The sequence below is a fragment of the Salmo salar genome, chromosome ssa13 (genome assembly GCF_905237065.1).
Source record: "Salmo salar chromosome ssa13, Ssal_v3.1, whole genome shotgun sequence".
NCBI lineage: Eukaryota > Metazoa > Chordata > Actinopteri > Salmoniformes > Salmonidae > Salmo > Salmo salar.
In genome coordinates, this window is record NC_059454.1 from 19,268,026 (window position 1) to 19,293,025 (window position 25,000).

General features: G+C 44.5%; 1 protein-coding gene across 3 annotated transcripts in view; it reads left to right on the forward strand.

Moving 5' to 3' along the window:
* Nucleotides 1–25,000, forward strand: part of LOC106566583 (zinc finger protein 512B) — a 92,235-nt gene that overhangs the window by 8,290 nt on the left and 58,945 nt on the right. The window lies entirely within an intron of this gene.

Below are 25,000 nucleotides of genomic sequence, written 5' to 3' on the forward strand. Positions count from 1 at the left end.
TTATACAGTCGTTGACCACAAGTGAAGCTACGGCAAGTCTCAACATTTTGGTTCAATCTATTCCCTCTGTCAGTCAGTAACCCATCCAGATATACTAACAAGCTGTCCATGCTAGTAATAATTGACATGAGTACAAATTCAAGCCATCTGCATAGCAAGCAAGTCTTTGGATGGAGTAACCTGTGGAATCTAATTCCAATCTAATTAAGCAGAAGATCATGATGACTAAAACTACAAGATATACTTGGACAACTATGCCTTGTCTAATATGACCGAGTCTGAGGCCTGACCAATGAGAGCCCAGCAGCTTTAGACTCCGAGACATCCCCTGAATATGACATTTTCCTGTTAATATTCAGCTATGTACAGTGAATGTGAATGTTTTAGCCGTTGTGTGTGTGTGTGTGTGTGTGTGTGTGTGAGCATGCTCATTAAAGGAAAAATCCACTCAAAACCACAAATTCCTGCAATTTACAGTGTTAAATAACAGTAATATCATTGTGGAAATCTGTTGCAGCTCAAGTCGACTTCAAAATTCACAATGCAATGCTCTCTCTATTGGCTGGCTGACTAGCTAGGTAACTACACACAATAATACCACAGTTAATATTAGCATGTGAAGTAGCTAGTTAGCTGTAAATTCGCTTAAACTAACTGTACTATCAATTTAGGAGTGTACAATCTCACCATGTTCAACCTGCAGATCAGTGTGCTTTGCAGAGTGGAGTCTGACATTCACAACGGCCATGCAACAGCTCCATGCAATGCACCCTGGACTAAAGAGGAAAACAAACAGGAGAAACGTGGTGGACCCTCTGTTCAATTGCACGTTTCTCAAGGGACATTCAGGAGAAGACAACCTCCCGCGTTATGACAGCGACAGTGTTTAACCTGACATGTATGATATGTTTAATGTAGTGAGAGTGACTTTAACATGGTGCTACATCATACAGCTGCATTTCTACCTGCTTGAACAGCAATAACTCAGATAAACATGAAAACATGAAATGACACCGGGAATCGATAGAACTCACAGATGCACAGAAACGATTTAACATTGGAAATGGGTGAATCTTTCTTTTAAGTCAGACTGCTGTTTGGCAGAGTGGAAGGGCTAATTTTGCAAGACAGATTTGGCACCTTAGGAAAGAAGAGGGGAAAATAGAGAGAGCGTGAGGGGGAGAGGGAGAGAGAGAGTGAGGGGGAGAGAGAGAGTGAGGGAGAGAGAGGGTGAGGGGGAGAGAGAGAGTGTGAGGGGGAGAGAGAGAGGGAGAGAGTGAGGGGAAAATAGTTCCCCCATAGGTGTGTGTGTGTGTGTGTGTGTGTGTGTGTGTGTGTTTGGTGAAGATGGTGTGTGTGTCATGACAATGAGGCTGTTTGTCCCTACCTCCCCATTCAGTCGCATATCATTTGAATCTAAGATAATATGGAAATATAACGTAGACCACAATAAGTGGTGAATACTAATGAGGATGTCTGTTGCTTAAAGGCAAAATCCACTCAACTACCTTTTGGTCTTTCATTTTTCATTAGTCCACTGTTGATACGTATGTCAGTAGTCAAGTTTTCAAGATATTTGACTTTCGAGAAGCAAAGTGTCATCGGCCACATCATCATGATGAGGCAAAAATGCTTTATTGAGTCAACCAAAGTGTATTTTCTTTATTCTGTGTGTAGCACGTCACCTGCCCAGGGATACCTCTGGGTCTTTGTTGTAGTTCAGAACAGCTTCCCACAGCTTTCCTTGGTCAAGTCACATGGTCAGGTAATTGTCCTGGCCGTCGTTATGTTTTATGCACTGCTCTCTTCTTGTGACCTTCATGTGACTGGTCAGTTAATGTTTAAGCTCTGTTTTCTCTGACCCTCCTGTGACTGTTTAGTTAATGTTTAACTTCCTCTGGCTGGACCAATGGTAACTAACACACCAGTTGACTGATGGATACCCAGAGTATTCCCAGTTCTCAGTGTGCAGTGGTTTATACATTCCCGTCTTTATTGCCAATAAACAGCTGCTTATAAATCAATCAGATTGGTGTGATAAGTTGTTAGCCTGTCCCGCCCCTGGTTCTCCACAGCACTGGCAATCAGAGCCACAACAGGAAAGACAGAAAGAGGGAGGGAGACAGAAGGGGGGGGGGCTAGCAACACTTGTGAGATTTGGTTTGTTTAGGTATTTTAATGTACAAAATACAGTTCTAGTCATAACTCTTTGAGGTACTGTATGACCTCTCAGATAGGACAGGAACCGTACATGCCTTCCAAACAGGCAAGGGTAAAAACAGGAAAAAAGTTAGGGTCATTTTCATTGTGGTCCTGTCAGGGAGGAGGCAAACTGACTTGGCGGTGGTTCACTAGTGAGTAATGACAATGTTATTCCATCATGTGGCCTGTGTTGTTATCATCCTGCTACTAGCATTCTGCTGTTAGCATCCTGTTGTTATCATCCTACTGTTATCATCCTCCTACTAGCATCCTGCTGTCATCCTACTGTTATCATCCTCCTACTAGCATCCTGCTGTCATCCTACTGTTATCATCCTACTAGCATCCTGCTGTCATCCTACTGTTATCATCCTCCTACTAGCATCCTGCTGTCATCCTCCTGCTACTATCATCCTCCTACTAGCATCCTGCTGTCATCCTCCTGCTGCTTTCATCCTCCTACTAGCATCCTGCTGTCATCCTCTTGCTACTATCATCCTCCTACTAGCATCCTGCTGTCATCCTACTGTTATCATCCTCCTACTAGCATCCTGCTGTCATCCTACTGTTATCATCCTACTAGCATCCTGCTGTCATCCTACTGTTATCATCCTCCTACTAGCATCCTGCTGTCATCCTACTGTTATCATCCTCCTACTAGCATCCTGCTGTCATCCTCCTGCTACTATCATCCTCCTACTAGCATCCTGCTGTCATCCTACTGTTATCATCCTACTAGCATCCTGCTGTCATCCTACTGTTATCATCCTACTAGCATCCTGCTGTCATCCTACTGTTATCATCCTCCTACTAGCATCCTGCTGTCATCCTCCTGCTACTATCATCCTCCTACTAGCATCCTGCTGTCATCCTCCTGCTGCTTTCATCCTCCTACTAGCATCCTGCTGTCATCCTCTTGCTACTATCATCCTCCTACTAGCATCCTGCTGTCATCCTACTGTTATCATCCTCCTACTAGCATCCTGCTGTCATCCTACTGTTATCATCCTACTAGCATCCTGCTGTCATCCTACTGTTATCATCCTCCTACTAGCATCCTGCTGTCATCCTACTGTTATCATCCTCCTACTAGCATCCTGCTGTCATCCTCCTGCTACTATCATCCTCCTACTAGCATCCTGCTGTCATCCTCCTGCTGCTTTCATCCTCCTACTAGCATCCTGCTGTCATCCTCTTGCTACTTTCATCCTCCTACTAGCATCCTGCTGTTATCCTGCTGCTGCTTTCATCCTCCTACTAGCATCCTGCTTTCATCCTGCTGCTGCTTTCATCCTGCTGCTTTCATTCTGCTGCTGTCATCCTGCTGCTGTCATCCTCCTGCTGCTTGCATCCTCCTACTAGTATCCTGCTGCTGCTTTTTTCCTGCTGCTGCCATCCTGCTGCTGTCATCCTCCTGCTGCTTTCATCCTCCTACCAGCATCCTGCTGTCATCCTGCTGCTGCTTTCATCCTGCTGCTGCCATCCTCCTGCTGCTTTCATCCTCCTACTATCATCCTGCTGCTGTCATCCTCCTGCTGCTTTCATCCTCCTACTATTATCCTGCTGTCATCCTGCTGCTGTCATCCTGCTGCTGTCATCCTCCTGCTGCTTTCATCCTCCTACCAGCATCCTGCTGTCATCCTGCTGCTGCTTTCATTCTGCTGCTGCCATCCTGCTGCTGTCATCCTCCTGCTGCTTTCATCCTCCTACTATTATCCTGCTGCTGCTTACATCCTGCTGCTGTGATCCTGCTGCTGTCATCCTCCTGCTGCTTTCATCCTCCTACTACCATCCTGCTGTCATCCCGCTGCTTTCATCCTCCTACTAGCATCCTGCTGGCATCCTGCTGCTGCTGTTATCCTGCTGCTAGCATCCTACTGTTACCATCCTGTTGTTATTATCCTACTGTTATCATCCTGTTGTTATTATCCTACTGTTATCATCCTGTTGTTATTATCCTACTGTTATCATCCTGTTGTTATTATCCTACTGTTATCATCCTGTTGTTATTATCCTACTGTTATCATCCTGTTGTTATTATCCTACTGTTATCATCCTGTTGTTATTATCCTACTGTTATCATCCTGTTGTTATTATCCTACTGTTACCATCCTGCTGCTAGCATCCTACTGTTATCATCCTGTTGTTATTATCCTACTGTTATCATCCTGTTGTTATTATCCTACTGTTATCATCCTGTTGTTATTATCCTACTGTTACCATCCTGTTGTTATTATCCTACTGTTATCATCCTGTTGTTATTATCCTGCTGTTACCATCCTGTTGTTATTATCCTACTGTTATCATCCTGTTGTTATTATCCTACTGTTACCATCCTGTTGTTATTATCCTACTGTTATCATCCTGTTGTTATTATCCTACTGTTATCATCCTCCTACTATCATCCTGCTGTCATCCTACTGTTATCATCCTGTTGTTATTATCCTACTGTTACCATCCTGTTGTTATTATCCTACTGTTATCATCCTGTTGTTATTATCCTACTGTTACCATCCTGTTGTTATTATCCTACTGTTACCATCCTGTTGTTATTATCCTACTGTTATCATCCTGTTGTTATTATCCTACTGTTATCATCCTGTTGTTATTATCCTACTGTTATCATCCTGTTGTTATTATCCTACTGTTATCATCCTGTTGTTATTATCCTACTGTTATCATCCTGTTGTTATTATCCTACTGTTATCATCCTGTTGTTATTATCCTACTGTTATCATCCTGTTGTTATTATCCTACTGTTATCATCCTGTTGTTATTATCCTACTGTTATCATCCTGTTGTTATTATCCTACTGTTATCATCCTGTTGTTATTATTATCCTACTGTTATCATCCTGTTGTTATTATCCTGCTGTTACCATCCTGTTGTTATTATCCTACTGTTATCATCCTGTTGTTATTATCCTACTGTTATCATCCTGTTGTTATTATCCTACTGTTACCATCCTGTTGTTATTATCCTACTGTTATCATCCTGTTGTTATTATCCTACTGTTACCATCCTGTTGTTATTATCCTACTGTTATCATCCTGTTGTTATTATCCTGCTGCTGACATCCTGTTGTTATTATCCTACTGTTATCATCCTGTTGTTATTATCCTACTGTTATCATCCTGTTGTTATTATCCTACTGTTACCATCCTGTTGTTATTATCCTACTGTTATCATCCTGTTGTTATTATCCTACTGTTACCATCCTGTTGTTATTATCCTACTGTTACCATCCTGTTGTTATTATCCTACTGTTATCATCCTGTTGTTATTATCCTACTGTTACCATCCTGTTGTTATTATCCTACTGTTACCATCCTGTTGTTATTATCCTACTGTTATCATCCTGTTGTTATTATCCTGCTGTTATCATCCTGTTGTTATTATCCTACTGTTATCATCCTGTTGTTATTATCCTACTGTTACCATCCTGTTGTTATTATCCTACTGTTATCATCCTGTTGTTATTATCCTACTGTTATCATCCTGTTGTTATTATCCTGCTGTTATCATCCTGTTGTTATTATCCTACTGTTATCATCCTGTTGTTATTATCCTACTGTTATCATCCTGTTGTTATTATCCTACTGTTATCATCCTGTTGTTATTATCCTACTGTTACCATCCTGTTGTTATTATCCTACTGTTATCATCCTGTTGTTATTATCCTACTGTTATCATCCTGTTGTTATTATCCTACTGTTATCATCCTGTTGTTATTATCCTACTGTTATCATCCTGTTGTTATTATCCTACTGTTATCATCCTGTTGTTATTATCCTACTGTTATCATCCTGTTGTTATTATCCTACTGTTATCATCCTGTTGTTATTATCCTACTGTTATCATCCTGTTGTTATTATCCTACTGTTATCATCCTGTTGTTATTATCCTACTGTTATCATCCTGTTGTTATTATCCTACTGTTATCATCCTGTTGTTATTATCCTACTGTTACCATCCTGTTGTTATTATCCTACTGTTACCATCCTGTTGTTATTATCCTACTGTTACCATCCTGTTGTTATTATCCTACTGTTATCATCCTGTTGTTATTATCCTGCTGCTGACATCCTGTTGTTATTATCCTACTGTTACCATCCTGTTGTTATTATCCTACTGTTACCATCCTGTTGTTATTATCCTACTGTTATCATCCTGTTGTTATTATCCTACTGTTACCATCCTGTTGTTATTATCCTGCTGTTACCATCCTGTTGTTATTATCCTACTGTTATCATCCTGTTGTTATTATCCTACTGTTATCATCCTGTTGTTATTATCCTACTGTTATCATCCTGTTGTTATTATCCTGCTGCTGACATCCTGTTGTTATTATCCTACTGTTACCATCCTGTTGTTATTATCCTACTGTTACCATCCTGTTGTTATTATCCTACTGTTATCATCCTGTTGTTATTATCCTACTGTTATCATCCTGTTGTTATTATCCTGCTGTTATCATCCTGTTGTTATTATCCTACTGTTACCATCCTGTTGTTATTATCCTACTGTTATCATCCTGTTGTTATTATCCTACTGTTATCATCCTCTATCATCCTGTTGTTATTATCCTACTGTTATCATCCTGTTGTTATTATCCTGCTGCTGACATCCTGTTGTTATTATCCTACTGTTATCATCCTGTTGTTATTATCCTGCTGTTACCATCCTGTTGTTATTATCCTACTGTTATCATCCTGTTGTTATTATCCTACTGTTATCATCCTGTTGTTATTATCCTACTGTTATCATCCTGTTGTTATTATCCTACTGTTATCATCCTGTTGTTATTATCCTACTGTTATCATCCTGTTGTTATTATCCTACTGTTATCATCCTGTTGTTATTATCCTACTGTTATCATCCTGTTGTTATTATCCTACTGTTACCATCCTGTTGTTATTATCCTACTGTTATCATCCTGTTGTTATTATCCTACTGTTATCATCCTGTTGTTATTATCCTACTGTTATCATCCTGTTGTTATTATCCTACTGTTACCATCCTGTTGTTATTATCCTACTGTTATCATCCTGTTGTTATTATCCTACTGTTATCATCCTGCTTCTCCTGCTGTCATCCTACTGTTATCATCCTGTTGTTATTATCCTACTGTTACCATCCTGTTGTTATTATCCTACTGTTATCATCCTGTTGTTATTATCCTACTGTTACCATCCTGTTGTTATTATCCTACTGTTACCATCCTGTTGTTATTATCCTACTGTTACCATCCTGTTGTTATTATCCTACTGTTATCATCCTGTTGTTATTATCCTACTGTTATCATCCTGTTGTTATTATCCTACTGTTACCATCCTGTTGTTATTATCCTACTGTTATCATCCTGTTGTTATTATCCTACTGTTATCATCCTGTTGTTATTATCCTACTGTTATCATCCTGTTGTTATTATCCTACTGTTATCATCCTGTTGTTATTATCCTACTGTTACCATCCTGTTGTTATTATCCTACTGTTACCATCCTGTTGTTATTATCCTACTGTTATCATCCTGTTGTTATTATCCTACTGTTACCATCCTGTTGTTATTATCCTACTGTTATCATCCTGTTGTTATTATCCTGCTGCTGACATCCTGTTGTTATTATCCTACTGTTATCATCCTGTTGTTATTATCCTGCTGCTGCCATCCTGTTGTTATTATCCTACTGTTACCATCCTGTTGTTATTATCCTACTGTTACCATCCTGTTGTTATTATCCTACTGTTACCATCCTGTTGTTATTATCCTACTGTTATCATCCTGTTGTTATTATCCTACTGTTACCATCCTGTTGTTATTATCCTACTGTTACCATCCTGTTGTTATTATCCTGCTGCTATCATCCTGTTGTTATTATCCTACTGTTACCATCCTGTTGTTATTATCCTACTGTTACCATCCTGTTGTTATTATCCTACTGTTACCATCCTGTTGTTATTATCCTACTGTTACCATCCTGTTGTTATTATCCTACTGTTATCATCCTGTTGTTATTATCCTGCTGCTGACATCCTGTTGTTATTATCCTACTGTTATCATCCTGTTGTTATTATCCTACTGTTATCATCCTGTTGTTATTATCCTACTGTTATCATCCTGTTGTTATTATCCTAGTTGTTATTATCCTACTGTTATCATCCTGTTGTTATTATCCTACTGTTATCATCCTGTTGTTATTATCCTACTGTTATCATCCTGTTGTTATTATCCTACTGTTATCATCCTGTTGTTATTATCCTACTGTTATCATCCTGTTGTTATTATCCTACTGTTATCATCCTGTTGTTATTATCCTACTGTTATCATCCTCCTACTATCATCCTGCTGTCATCCTACTGTTATCATCTTCCTACTAGCATCCTGCTGTCATCCTACTGTTATCATCTTCCTACTAGCATCCTGCTGTCATCCTACTGTTATCATCCTCCTACTATCATCCTGCTGTCATCCTACTGTTATCATCTTCCTACTAGCATCCTGCTGTCATCCTACTGTTATCATCCTCCTACTAGCATCCTACTGTTATCATCCTCCTACTAGCATCCTGCTGTCATCCTACTGTTATCATCCTCCTACTAGCATCCTACTGTCATCCTACTGTTATCATCTTCCTACTAGCATCCTGCTGTCATCCTACTGTTATCATCCTCCTACTAGCATCCTACTGTTATCATCCTCCTACTATCATCCTGCTGTCATCCTCCAACTACTATCATCCTCCTACTAGCATCCTGCTGTCATCCTCCTCCTGCTGTCATCCTGCTGTTATCATCCTCCTACTAGCATCCTGCTGTCATCCTCCTGCTACTATCATCCTCCTACTAGCATCCTGCTGTCATCTTCCTGCTACTATCATCCTCCTACTAGCATCCTGCTGTCATCTTCCTGCTACTATCATCCTCCTACTAGCATCCTGCTGTCATCCTCCTGCTGCTTTCATCCTCCTACTAGCATCCTGCTGGCATCCTGCTGCTGCTGTCATCCTCCTACTAGCATCCTGCTGTCATCCTCCTGCTGCTTTCATCCTCCTACTAGCATCCTGTTGTCAATCTCCTGCTGCTTTCATCCTCCTACTAGCATCCTGCTGTCATCCTCCTGCTGCTTTCATCCTCCTACTAGCATCCTGTTGTCAATCTCCTGCTGCTGACATCCCGCTGCTACCATCCTGCTGTTAACATCCTGCTGCTGTCATCCTGCTGCTATCATCCTGCTGTTAGCATCCTGCTGTTAACATCCTGCTGCTGTCATCCTGCTGCTATCATCCTGCTGTTAGCATCCTGCTGTTATCATCCTACTGCGTCGTCGCTAGCTTTTGTCCTTCGTTTTGGCGTCGTGCGTTGACGTCCTGCCGCGCGTCCTCGCTGTCGTCGCTCGTTGGCGTCTACGCTATCGTCCCGCTATCGTCCTGCTGTTGGCGTCTAACGGTTGTCGTCCTGCACGTCGTCCTAGCTACATCGTCATAACTGTTTGCCGTCCTAACGCTGCCGGCCTGCTGCTCCCGTCCTCGTTTGTTAATCCTTCGTTTGTCGTCCTGCTGCTGCCGTTCTTGCGCTGCCGACCTGCTGCTACCGTTTCTTCGCTGCCGACCTGCTACTGCCGTTTCTTCGCTGCCAACCTGCTGCTGCCGTTCTCTGCTACGCCGACCTGCTGCTGCCGTTTCTCTCGCTCCGCCTGCTGCTGCCATACCACGCTGCCGATCTGCTGCTGCCGTTTCTTCGCACGCCGCCTGCTGCTGCCGTTCTTACGCTGCCCTGCTGCTGCCGACCGCCTGCTCTCCGTTCTTAGCGGCTGCCGACCTGCTGCTGCCGTTTCTTCGCGCTGCCGACCTTCTGCTGCCGTTCTTCGCCTGCCCTCTGCTGCCGTTTCTTACGCTTGGCCTGCTGCTGCCGTCGTAACGCTGCCGGCCGCTGCTGCCGTTTCTTGCGCCGCCGGCCTGCTGCTGCCGTTCTGCTAACGCTGCCGACCTGCTGCCCTCGTCGTCCTGACCGGCTGCTGCCGTTCTTGCGCCTGACCTGCTGCTGCCGTTCTTCGCTCTGCCAGCCTGCTGCCGCCGTCTAACGCTTGCCGGCCTGCTGCTGCCGTTGTGCTAACGCTCTGACCTTTCTGCCGTTCTTAACGCTGCCGACCTGCTGCCTCTCGTCCTACGCTGCCTGACCTGCTGCTGCGTTCTGCGCTGCCACCTTGCTGCTGCCGTTTCTTACCTCGCCGACCTGCTGCCGCCGTCGCTCGCTGCCGGCCTGCTGCTGCCGTTTCTTACGCTGCCGGCCTCTGCTGCCGTTCCACGCTGCTGACCTGCTCCCTCGTCCTCAACGCTGCCTGCTGCTGCCGTTCTTTACGCTGCCGACCTTGCTGCTGCCGTTCTCGCTGCCGACCTGCTGCCGACGTCCTCGCTCGCGCCCCTGCTGCTGCCGTTTCTTGCTGCTGCCGACCTGCTGCCGTTTCTTACGCTGCCGACCTGCTGCCGCCGTCCAACGCTGCCGACCTGCTGGTGCCGTTCTTGCTGCTGCCTGACCTGCTCTGCCGTTTCTTCGCTGCCGACCTGCTGCTGCCGTTCTCCGCGCCTCCTCTGCCGTTTCTTAACGCTGCCACCTGCTGCTGCCGTCCCAACGCTGCCGCCGCTGCTGCCGTTCTTACGCTGCCGACCTGCTGCTGCCGTTCTTCGCTGCCGACCTGCTGCCCTCGTCCTAACTGCTGCCGACCCGCTGCTGCCGTTTCTTCGCTGCCGGCCTGCTGCTGCCGTTCTTAACGCGCAGCCTGCTGCCGCCGTCCTTAACGCTGCCGACCTCTGCTGCCGTTCTTAGCTGCACCGACCTGCTGCTGCCGTTCTTACCTGCCGGCCTGCTACGCCCTCGTCCTACGCTGCCGACCTTGCTACTGCCGTTCTTCTCGCCTGACCGCTGCTGCCGTTTCTTACGCTGCCGACCTGCTGCCACCGTCCTGCAACGCTGCCTGCTGCTCCGTTTCTTCGCCTGCCGACCTGCTGCTGCCGTTTCTTAACGCTGCCGACCTGCTGCCCTCGTCGCTGCGCTGGTTCTGCTGCCGTTTCTCAACGCGCCTGCTCTCCGTTTCTTAACGCTGCCACCTGCTGCCGGCGTCGTCCCGCTGCCTGACCTGCTGCTCCGTTTCTTCGCTGCCGGCCTTGCTCTACCGTTCTTCCGCTGCCGACCTGCTGCCACCGTCCTTGCAACCCTGCTGCTGCCGTTCTTAACCTGCCGCTTCTACCGTTCTACACCGCCGCTACCAACTTTCTTACGCTGCCATGCTGCTGCCATACCCGCTGCCGCTACCGTTCTTGCTGCCGTCCTCGCTACTACCGTTTCTGCTCGCTAACCTGCTGCTCGCCGTTCTTAACGCTGCCGTCCTGCTGCTACCGTCCCGCTGCTGCTGTCCTGCTGCTACCGTCATCCTGCTGCTACCAACCTGCTGCTACCGTCCTCGCTGTTATCATCCTGCTTTTACCATCATGCTGTTAGCGTCCTGCGTCAACGTCCTGCGCTGCTTCTCCTGCTGTTACCATCCTCGCTGTTATCCTGCTGTTTACATCCTACGCTGCTTATCCTGCTGTTAACGTCCCGTCCGCTGTTATCCTGCTGTTAACATCCTGCCGCTGTTATCCTGCCGTTAACGTCCTCGCTGCTATTATCCCTGCTGTTAACATCCTGCTGCTATTATCCTGCTGTTAACGTCCTAACGCTGTTATCATCCGCTGTTGCCGTCCTAACGCTGTTCTCCTGCTGTTATCGTCCTAACGCTGCTATTATCCTGCTGTTACCATCCTGCTGCTATTCTCCTGTTGTTATCATCCTGCTGCTATTATCCTGCTGCTATTATCCTGCTGCTAGCATCCAACTGTTAACATCCTGCTGCTATTATCCTGCTGCTAGCATCCAACTGTTAACATCCTGCTGCTATTATCCTGCTGCTAGCATCCAACTGTTATCATCCTACTGTTATCATCCTGCTGTCATCCTGCTGTTATCATCCTGCTGTTCTCGTCTAACGTCCTCCTGCTCGTTTATCGTCGCTAACGCTGTTCTCCCGCTGTTAACATCCTAACGCTGCTATTATCCTGCTGTTAACATCCTGCTGCTATTATCCTGCTGTTAACATCCTGCTGCTATTATCCTGCTGTTAACATCCTGCTGCTATTCTCCTGCTGTTAACATCCTGCTGCTATTATCCTGCTGTAAACATCCTGCTGCTATTATCCTGCTGTTCGCATCCTGCTGCTATTATCCTGCTGTTAGTGTACAGCTAGTGGTAGTTTGGGTTATATTGTAGCCCTATTAGTGTGCTGGCTCTTTCACTTACGGTGACTGGAAAGTACCCAGTGTTACCACAGGGTTTCTGTACATTTCCTGTGAATACCAAGGGACATGGGACTGTAGAATAGTACTGTATTCATGTATTGAACACTACGGAACTCTACTGTATAGATAGCCAAGCCAAGAGAACTTGTCCCCTGTCCCCAGGTGGAGAGGAAGCTAAAGTTAAGCAGGTGTCTGGAGGAGAATGGCTTCAATGACCCTCATAGTACTCCTAACAGTGTTTCCATTGGTGTTCTCTCAGCTGGCGCTGTAATAGTGGCTGTTGCCGAACTCTTCTCAGGTACCGTTGCGCTGTTATTGTGAAGTGAACAAGAACAATTGGGATCCAGGCTACCCAGAAAAAACATTTTGAGTCACTTGCCACGTATAAAGTCACATTTAGATTAAGGCTTTGACGGTACCAGTATCGCAATATTTTTCCCATGGCAAAAATGAAAATACAAAGTGTGCCAAACTCTTTGTTCCTTTAAAAACTTGGCGTAAGTATAATAGTGTGTGCTATAGGTTGGAACATGTTTTTTGGGGGACTAACTATCATTAACATAATGATGTTTGTTTCCAATATTACGGCTGTTTTCCTAAAGAAGTTAAATCCGCTTTGTCTTGCCACGATACTAACCAGTATAATAACTAGTAACTAACAATACTAACGGGCCTAATTTAGATACAGTAAAATAAATGTTTAAGACAAACCAGCAAATAGCGTCATAAGTACAGTATTGTGTGAGGCATTCTATACACATACTATGTATTTCCAGCGTAGCAGGCCAGTGGTTTTACTCCTGTTTTTATACAAAACCTGGGAGATGGATTCCTTCAGTAGCAGAAGCAGCATGGAGTCCTCACATTGTAGTCCTCATAGAGATTAAGTGATGTGGTTGGGTTGTGATTCTGCCATACCCGAAACACAGCTACCATGACAGGATGTGGCCAGAGAGGGTGTCTGTCTGGAATAGACTACACTCTTAGAAAATAAAGTTTCCAAAAAGGTTATTTGCAGTGGTGTAAAGTACTTAAGTAAAAATACTTTAAAGTACTACTTAAGTCGTTTTTGGGGGGAATCTGTACTTTACTTTACTATTTTTGACTACTTTTACTTCACTACATTCCTTAAGAAAATATTGTGCTTTGTACTCCATACATTTTCCTTGACACCAAAAAGTACTCATTACATTTTGAATGCTTAGCAGGACAGGAAAATAGTCAAATTCACGCACTTAACAACCGAACATCCCTGGTCATCCCTACTGCCTCTGATCTGGAAGACTCACTAAACAGAGAACATCCCTGGTCATCCCTACTGCCTCTGATCTGGCAGACTCACTAAACAGAGAACATCCCTGGTCATCCCTACTGCCTCTGATCTGGCAGACTCACTAAACAGAGAACATCCCTGGTCATCCCTACTGCCTCTGATCTGGAGGACTCACTAAACAGAGAACATCCCTGGTCATCCCTACTGCCTCTGATCTGGCAGACTCACTAAACAGAGAACATCCCTAGTCATCCCTACTGCCTCTGATCTGGCAGACTCACTAAACAGAGAACATCCCTGGTCATCCCTACTGCCTCTGATCTGGCAGACTCACTAAACAGAGAACATCCCTGGTCATCCCTACTGCCTCTGATCTGGCAGACTCACTAAACAGAGAACATCCCTGGTCATCCCTACTGCCTCTGATCTGGAGGACTCACTAAACAGAGAACATCCCTGGTCATCCCTACTGCCTCTGATCTGGCAGACTCACTAAACAGAGAACATCCCTGGTCATCCCTACTGCCTCTGATCTGGAGGACTCACTAAACAGAGAACATCCCTGGTCATCCCTACTGCCTCTGATCTGGCAGACTCACTAAACAGAGAACATCCCTGGTCATCCCTACTGCCTCTGATCTGGAGGACTCACTAAACAGAGAACATCCCTGGTCATCTCTACTGCCTCTGATCTGGCAGACTCACTAAACAGAGAACATCCCTGGTCATCCCTACTGCCTCTGATCTGGCAGACTCACTAAACAGAGAACATCCCTGGTCATCCCTACTGCCTCTGATCTGGAGGACTCACTAAACAGAGAACATCCCTGGTCATCCCTACTGCCTCTGATCTGGCAGACTCACTAAACACACATGCTAAGTTTGTAAATTATGTCTGAATGTTGGAGTGTGCTCCTGGATTTCCGTAAATAAATAAAAAAACAGAAAATGGTGCCATCTGGTTTATATAATATAAGGAATTTGAAATGATTTGTTTTGCTCCCGAGAGGCGCAGCAGTCTAAGGCACTGCATCTCAGGGCAAGAGGCGTCACTACAGTCCCTGGTTCAATTCCAGGTTGTTACTTTTGATACTTAAATATATTTTAAACAAAATACTTTTAGACTTTTACTCAAGTATAATTTTACTGGGTTCCATGTAGAACTTTCTGTGGAAAGGGTTGTACATGGAACCCAAAAGGGTACTGAGGCTGATGCCATGCAGTTGTTTGTGCACATGCATAAACACACTCTCTCATTCAAATAAACGCGTACAAGAACACACACATACATGTAATAGTGCTAGACATGCACACAAACATATACAGTTGGCACTGCTGTTATGACTTCAGTTGTCCTTCATGTCCTTTGTCTTTTCCTTTTTTCTCTTTAGTTCATTCTCTTGGTTGGTGCATTGGGGGGTTCTTGGGGGGTGGGGAATGGAATTAATTGTATTTATTTGATCATTTTTTTTCTTCCTGGGGGGACTGTGGGAGGGGTCTCGAATGGTTGAGGGACAGCTATTTGGGGAACTGTGGGGGGGGATCTTGGAGGGTTCGGGTTCACGTTTTTTTGCCTGGTGATAGATCTGTCAACGTGCCCTTGAGCAGGGCATTGACCCTGGATGCTTCTGTGTGTCGCTCTGAATGGGAGTCTGTTGGATGACTGGTAGGATGTAGTTGTTGAGCGGCTTCTCTGCAAGTATATTGTATGTTTTGAATATTCAATAAATATATATATTTTTTTTAAAAGGGTACTTCAAAGGGTTTGCCTAAGAACCCTTTAAGGTTCTAGATAGCACCTTTATTCTAACAGTGTAGTGTGTGTGCCTGAATACCAGAGTCATGGACGTATGGTTCTAACCACGGGAAATACCAGAGTCATGGACGTATGGTTGTAACCACGGGAAATACCAGAGTCATGGACGTATGGTTGTAACCACGGGAAATACCAGAGTCATGGACGTATGGTTGTAACCACGGGAAATACCAGAGTCATGGACGTATGGTTGTAACCACGGGAAATACCGGAGTCATGGACGTATGGTTGTAACCACGGGAAATACCAGAGTCATGGACGTATGGTTGTAACCACGGGAAATACCAGAGTCATGGACGTATGGTTCTAACCGCGGGAAATACCAGAGTCATGGACGTATGGTTGTAACCACGGGAAATACCAGAGTCATGGACGTATGGTTCTAACCGCGGGAAATACCAGAGTCATGGACGTATGGTTCTAACCGCGGGAAATACCAGAGTCATGGACGTATGGTTCTAACCGCGGGAAATACCAGAGTCATGGACGTATGGTTCTAACCATGGGAAATACCAGAGTCATGGACGTATGGTTGTAACCGCGGGAAATACCAGAGTCATGGACGTATGGTTCTAACCGCGGGAAATACCAGAGTCATGGAGGTATGGTTCTAACCACGGGAAATACCAGAGTCATGGATGTATGGTTGTAACCACGGGAAATACCAGAGTCATGGACGTATGGTTCTAACCGCGGGAAATACCAGAGTCATGGACGTATGGTTCTAACCGTGGGAAATACCAGAGTCATGGAGGTATGGTTCTAACCACGGGAAATACCAGAGTCATGGATGTATGGTTGTAACCACGGGAAATACCAGAGTCATGGACGTATGGTTCTAACCGCGGGAAATACCAGAGTCATGGACGTATGGTTCTAACCACGGGAAATACCAGCACCATTAGAGAGAGCGCTGTATAACCATGATGACATACTATGATAGGATTACCTTAAAAGATATGGAGCTGGGAGTCTGCTTTTCTCAAAGTATTTTAAATAGAGGTCGGCCGATTATGATTTTTCACCGCCGGTACCGATTATTGGAGGGCCAAAAAAGCCGATTCCGATTAATCGGCCGATTATTATGCTGGTTTTTTTTATATGTGTGTGTATATATATATATATACAAACACACACAGCTCTGAAGTGACAACGATACTGAAGAGTCTGTTTAGGAGACAAATACTCTCAACTATTTGAATAATAAAAATAGAGTTTAAGTTACCTGTGATGAATGCTGAAAACAAAAACTGTAATTTCTATATGCAGGAAATCCTATTTTAATAATGGGCATGGTAAGAATTGACTAGCAAAGTGCAAGTCATAATTCCCATGACACCTTCTAGCAAAATCTGAAAAGCGGTTCCTTCATTTATTCCATAGGATATTTTTAGATTAACTTAAAATAAGGTCTGTGTTTGGTTTAGGCTTACACCACCTTGCCAATTTTATAACTGTGTAGATATCCATAGGATATAACTCTGATCAATATAAGCGAAGATACATTTTTTTGTAGAGTGGATTTATGAAAATATGTTGACAAACGTTACCTAGTGAGATTTACACGGGTATCAAAACGCCGAGGCGGTTTAAGCACAAAACACAGACCTTATTTGAAGTAGATCAAGACATTCTCTATGGAAGACATGAACGGTAAAATAACGAAGGAACCCCTTTCAAGTTCAGCCGCAAGTTATTACAGGAATTATGACGCGTCGACTATTTCTCTCTAAACCATATATCTTTGACTATTACGAGCCTGCTGCTGCCTACCACCGCTCAGTCAGACTGCTCTATCAAATATCAAATCATAGACTTAACTATAATATAATAAACCTTAGGTCATTAATATGGTCAAATCCGGAAACTATCATCTCGGAAACATTATTCTTTCAGTGACATACGGAACCGTTCCGTATTTTATCTAACGGGTTGCATCCATAAGTCTAAATAAATATTCCTGTTACATCGCACAACCTACAATGTTATTTCATAGTTCCGTAAAATTCTAGCAAATTAGTTCGCAACGAGCCAGATTCTGTATACCCTGTGTCGTGTCTTTGGCTATGCAGGATTAAGTGATATGACATGCTAACTTATAAAATGATTTCTCTGTAATTAATATTACCTGATTAAGCTAATCATGTAAATGTAATTAACTAGAAAGTCGGTGCACCACGGAAGAACGTTTATAGAGCTGTTATCTTCCGAATAAACTCTTAAAATACTTTGTAATATTTTACAACGATAGCAGTCAATCTTAACCCTTGTCTTATTTTCAGTCTCATAATGAAAGTTGTAAGTTCTTAGCTATCTTCACGAACCCTGGCTAACAAGTTGAATCAGCAATACAAAATTGGGTTTAATTATTTATTTACTAAATACCTAACTAATCACACAGAATTACAAATACACAGAATACAATGATGTCATACAGAAAACGTCCCGGTAGACGGAACAGATATGACGGCTGGTTACACAAAGGAAAGGGGGTTGGGCTTGAATGAAAGAGCGGGAAGATTTAGGAACAGAGAAACAGCAGCTATGCTATCGTAAATACATTATCTTATGCATTCTAAATTACCGCCCATTTGGAAAAGGAAAATGCAATAAATATTTACTCTGAGCTGCGCTTCGGTAGGTTGGTCATAGATGCTGGCAGTGTTGGCCAACAGATCTCCCTGTTTTCGGAAGAATGTCAAAGGGGGTCAATTGGATACGTGGTGGTATCTTCGTCTGGTTGTTAGACTGGATCCGTCGTCCGTCCTTTCCTAGCCCACGTAAGCAGCGGCCGCTGCTAACTCAACGGCTAGGAAGTAGCACTTCTGTAGTGAATAAGCTCAAAGTTCATACCATTCGCCACCAAAGCTCACGCCGAGGTTGGCTTAGTTCTGTTCTTGACATGTGTGTCCTTCTAACGTAGAGGCTGCAGACCTCCCGTACTGGAACTACCTGGTTATCTTTTCGTCAAAGGATTATATAGTGGAGAGGGGGAGGGAGGTGTTTCATCGTTTATAACCCCTGTCTCTTCACAGGGTTGGGCCACTGATCGAGCAGGGCACTTTCCTTATGAAAACCCAAATCTCTCATTCGGAAGCTAAAATTACATTTCATCTCTTAACAAACATTTTCAATATCAAACATTTCAATTGCATAACAATTCCATGTGACTCTGATAACTAGAGAGCGAATACTTTCTCAGATACAGTTTATGTCATCCTGTCATCAGTCATAATGTCTCAGATGACAACCGAACTGACATACATACTCATTACGTTCCCAAGCATATTTCCAACTGGTTTTATTAACAAAATATGTGGTACCTTTCCCCATTTGTTTGATGTTCCCAGACTCTCTATATTTAACACAGGCTATTCAAGTCCTTCAGTAGATTCAGAGAGGGGAAGTGGTAAAAGGTATTTATGGGGGGGGGTCATAAACCTTACCCACAGGCCAACGTCATGACACCTGATTCTGCGTGCTCGAACGCAAGAGAACTGACACAATTTCACCTGGTTAATATTGCCTGCTAACCTGGATTTCTTTTAGCTAAATATGCAAGTTTAAAAATATATACTTCTGTGTATTGATTTTAAGAAAGGCATTGATGTTTATGGTTAGGTACAGTCGTGCAACAATTGTGCTTTTTTTCGCAAATGCGCTTTTGTTAAATCATCCCCCGTTTGGCGAAGTCTGCTGTCTTTGTTAGGAAGAAATAGTCTTCACAGTTCGCAACAAGCCAGGCGGCCCAAACTGCTGCATATACCCTGACTCTGTTTGCAAGAGAAGTGACACATTTTCCCTAGTTAAAAGAAATTCATGTTAGCAGGCAATATTAACTAAATATGCAGGTTTAAAAATATATACTTGTGTATTGATTTTAAGAAAGACATTGATGTTTATGGTTAGGTACACGTCGGAGCAACGACAGTCCTTTTTCGCGAATGCGCACCACATCGATTATATGCAACGCAGGACAGGCTAGATAAACTAGTAATATCATCAACCATGTGTAGTTAACTAGTGTTTATGATTGATTGATTGTTTTTTTATAAGATAAGTTTAATGCTAGCTAGCAACTTACCTTGGCAACGTAAAGCAAGTGGTTAGAGCGTTGGGCTAGTTAACATAAGGTTGCATCCCCAAGCTGACAAGGTAAAAATCTGTCGTTCTGCCCCTGAACAAGGCAGTTAACCCACTGTTCCTAGGCCGTCATTGAAAATAAGAATGTGTTCTTTAACTGACTTGCCTAGTTAAATAAAGGTTTTAAAATTTTATTATTATTATTTTTTTTATTCGGCAAATCGGTGGCCAAAAATACCGATTACCGATTGTTATGAAAACTTGAAATCGGCCCTAATTAATCGTCCATTCCGATTAATCGGTCGACCTCTAATTTTAACAGAGCCCCCTGAGTATTGGATAGAAGTTGCATTTAGGCACAGATCTAATAACCATCTTTCCCTCACCCAATCCTAACCTAGCCCTACTACTAGGCCCAGGAGCCGATAGCCTGTCCCACAGCCTGTTGGTCTGCTGCCTGTGTGGTGGGACACTGGGGTTGTGGGGTGGCAGCTCACCAGTGACATAGGATGGAGGGCTTTTTGTTCTCTGAGCATTGGCTGCTTGTTTCTTTGAGTGTGCACTCGTGCACTCGTGTGTGTGTGTGTGTGTGTGTGTGTGTGTGTGTGTGTGTGTGTGTGCGTGTGTATCTGCGGTTCTTAGATGTCAGGCTACCAACGGTGTAGACCCTAGTCTCCAGCCACCACACAGACGGCTTCTGCTGACCAAGCTTCTCTTTATAGAAGCTTTCTCTCTCTCACTCACTCTCTTTATTTCTCTTTCACTCACTCACTCACTCACTCACTCACTCACTCACTCACTCACTCACTCACTCACTCACTCACTCACTCACTCACTCACTCACTCACTCACCTACTCTCTTTATTTCTTTCTCTCTCTCTCACTTTCTCTCTCACACTTTCTCTCTCTCTCTTTTATCTCTTCTCTCTTTCTACCCTCCCGCTCTCTCATCTGTCCCAAAGCCTTTCTCCTCTCTGTCGATGTCCACCCCTTTAAACTCTCTCAGTGGTGAAAACACAAAATCGATAGGAGTTATAGATTAGTAATGTTTGTTTTGAGGGAGAAATGGAATTGTTGTGGGTTTCTCTGTCTGGTGCTGGTGAGTATGTATGAGATTCCTTTTCCTTCTAGTCACACCTCCTTTTGGCAGGATGAGGCGATGGGGAGTGGAGGAGGGGGGAGGACTGTGTGTGTGTGTGGTGTGTGTGTGTGTGTGTGTGTGTGTGAGTCACAGTCATTGACTAAGACATTGCACTGTCTGAACTTCTGTTCTGTGTCTGGATGTGTGTTATGTATACATGGTAATCATATGGATGTAATGATAACCTGAACAAGAGCGAGCTATAGCCTTTTATGTGTCGTACTAATAATGTAGTACGTGGGAAACTGTCTAGGAATTTCATCCCTTTCAGAGCAATGTGTGTTTTTGGCCTCAGCAGCTCCTACGTGATATCATTTCACCAGTGGGCCTGATTTCTCATGATTCTAGATGGAAGTTCAGTCATCCAGAGCTCCTGTGATTGGATGAGAGTGAGCAGACTGTTGGTTTTGGGCCAATAGAATGATAGAACAAGGTTTAGTTAACTTCTATGGCTTCTTTAGAATGGTGTGAGGCATACCAGACAGTCTGGCAGTGGAACAGAATGCTCTAGAATCAATGGAAGTCTATTCAAGATGCACGATTATACAGCAGAAATCAGTGAGTATTGGGTTTGGGGTTGATTCTGCTGTTTAAAGCGTGTCATATCCTCTTTGGTAACAAGATACCGTCACAGTTGAGCTGTGCTGTGTGTGGATTCTTGGCTCATAGAGAATGCTCTGTAGTGCACTTTGTGCTATCGAATGGAGAAGGGACGTTTAGTCCTAGTGTGTGTGTGTGTGTGTGTGTGTGTGTGTGTGTGTGTGTGTGTGTGTGTGTGTGTGTGTGTGTGTCTGGGTGGGTGTGTTTGTGTGTCTGGGTGGGTGTGTTTGTGTGTCTGGGTGTGTGTGTGTGTCTGGGTGTGTGGGTGTGTGTGTGGGGGGGTGTGTGTGTGGGTGTGTGTGTGTGGGTGGGTGTGTGTGTGTGTGGGTGTGTGTGTGGGTGGGTGGGTGTGTGTGGGTGTGGGTGTGCACCTTGCATAGCCCTCAGCCAGAGAGGGACAGGGAAAATGAATGAGTCTGGGCTACCTGAAGCTGTAATGTTATGGTGGTGATCCTCCTCTCTGCCTATTAACTGTCTGGAAACAGACCAGGGAGCGACAGAGATGTCAGACAGAGAGGGGGGGGAGGGGAGAGACATACAGAGCGAGAGAGGAGAGGGAGAGAGGGAGAGAGTGAGAGAGGGGCGGGAGACATACGGAGAGAGAGAGGAGAGGGAGAGAGGGGACATGGAGAGAGGGGGGCGGGAGAGAGAGGAGAGGGGGATAGTGAGAGAGAGACAGAGAGGTGGGAGAGGGCTAGATAGAGAGAGAGAGAGAGGGGGAGAGTGAGACAGAGAGAAAAGGGGAGAGTGAGAGAAAGACAGAGAGGGGGAGAGGGAGAGACAGAGAGAGATAGGGGGAGAGTGAGAGAGACAGAGAGAGATAGGGGGAGAGTGAGAGAGACAGAGAGAGATAGGGGGAGAGTGAGAGAGACAGAGAGAGATAGGGGGAGAGTGAGAGACAGACAGAGAGAGATAGGGGGAGTGTGAGAGAGAGACACAGAGAGATAGGAGATTATTACTAACATTTCAGAGGGAGACTGAAAGACATGAAAAGAGGTAAAGGTCAGAGATGGGGAAAGAAGATCAAAAACATTGAGGAGAGAATTGCTAAGATAAAGGAAGAGAAAGAAATAAAGAAAGCGTGAGAGAGAGAAAGAAAGGGTGACAGAGAGAAAGAAAGGGTGACAGAGAGAAAGAAAGGGTGACAGAGAGAAAGAAAGGGTGACAGAGAAAAAGAAAGGGTGACAGAGAGAAAGAAAGGGTGACAGAGAGAAAGAAAGGGTGACAGAGAGAAAGAAAGGGTGACAGAGAGAAAGAAAGGGTGACAGAGAAAAGAAAGGGTGACAGAGAGAAAGAAAGGGTGACAGAGAGAAAGAAAGGGTGACAGAGAGAAAGAAAGGGTGACAGAGAGAAAGAAAGGGTGACAGAGAGAAAGAAAGGGTGACAGAGAGAAAGAAAGGGTGACAGAGAAAAAGAAAGGGTGACAGAGAGAAAGAAAGGGTGACAGAGAGAAAGAAAGGGTGACAGAGAGAAAGAAAGGGTGACAGAGAGAAAGAAAGGGTGACAGAGAGAAAGAAAGGGTGACAGAGAGAAAGAAAGGGTGACAGAGAGAAAGAAAGGGTGACAGAGAGAAAGAAAGGGTGACAGAGAGAAAGAAAGGGTGACAGAGAGAAAGAAAGGGTGACAGAGAGAAAGGGTGACAGAGAGAAAGAAAGGGTGACAGAGAGAAAGGGTGACAGAGAGAAAGAAAGGGTGACAGAGAGAAAGAAAGGGTGAGCAAAGTGTATAAAAGAAAGAGAGTGTAAGGAATTGTGTGGGGAGAGAGAGAGAGATCAAGTGAGAAGACAACTATTGGGGCCAGCTGTTACACACACACACGCTACTGTAGGAAATACACACACACACACACACACACACACACACACACACACACACACACACACACACACACACACACACACACACACACACACACACACACACACAGAGACTACTGTAGGAAATACACATACAAACACTACTGTAGGAAATCACACACACACACACACACACACACACACACACACACACACACACACACTACTGTAGGAAATACACACACACACACACACACACACACACACACACACACACACACACACACACACACACACACACACACACACAATCAAAATCAAATCAAATGTATTTATATAGCCCTTTGTACATCAGCTGATATCTCAAAGTGCTGTACAGAAACCCAGCCTAAAACCCCAAACAGCAAGCAATGCATGTGAAAGAAGCACGGTGGCTAGGAAAAACTCCCTAGGAAAAACTCCCTAGAAAGACCAAAAACCTAGGAAGAAACCTAGAGAGCAACCAGGCTATGAGGGGTGGCCAGTCCTCTTCTGGCTGTGCTGGGTGGAGATTATAACAGAACATGGCCAAGATGTTCAAATGTTCATAGATGACCAGCATGGTCAAATAATAATAATCATAATAGTTGTCGAGGGTGCAACAAGCACGTTCGGTGAACAGGTCAGGGTTCCATAGCCGCAGGCAGAACAGTTGAAACTGGAGCAGCAGCACGGCCAGGTGGACTGGGGACAGCAAGGAGTCATCATGCCAGGTAGTTCTGAGGCATGGTTCTAGGGCTCAGGTCCTCCGAGAGAAAGAAAGAAAGAGAGAAAGAGAGAGAGAATTAGAGAGAGCATATTTAAATTCACACAGGACACCGGATAAGACAAGAGAAATACTCCAGATGTAACAGACTGACCCTAGCCCCCCGACACATAAACTACTGCAGCATAAATACTGGAGGCTGAGACAGGAGGGATCAGAAGACACTGTGGCCCCATCCGATGATACCCCCGGACAGGGCCAAACAGGCAGGATATAACCCCACCCACTTTGCCAAAGCACAGCCCCCACACCACTAGAGGGATGTCTCCAACCACCAACTTACCGTCCTAAGACAAGGCCGAGTATAGCCCACAAAGATCTCCGCCACGGCACAACCCAAGAGGGGGGGGGGGCAACCCAGACAGGAAGACCACGTCAGTGACTCAACCCACTCAAGTCACGCACCCCTCCCATGGACGGCATGGAAGAACACCAGTAAGCCAGTAACTCAGCCCCTGTAATAGGGTTAGAGGCAGAGAATCCCAGTGGAGAGAGGGGAACCGGCAAGGCAGAGACAGCAAGGGCGTTTCGTTGCTCCAGCCTTTCCGTTCACCTTCACACTCCTGGGCCAGACTATACTTAATCATAGGACCTACTGAAGAGATAAGTCTTCAGTAAAGACTTAAAGGTTGAGACTGAGTCTGCGTCTCTCACATGGGTAGGCAGACCATTCCATAAAAATGGAGCTCTATAGGAGAAAGCCCAGCCTCCAGCCGTTTGCTTAGAAATTCTAGGGACAATTAGGTGGCCTGCGTCTTGTGACCGTAGCGTACGTGTAGGTATGTACGGCAGGACCAAATCGGAAAGATAGGTAGGAGCAAGCCCATGTAATACTTTGTAGGTTAGCAGTAAAACCTTGAAATCAGCCCTTGCCTTAACAGGAAGCCAGTGTAGGGAGGCTAGCACTGGAGTAATATGATCAAATGTTTTGGTTCTAGTCAGGATTCTAGCAG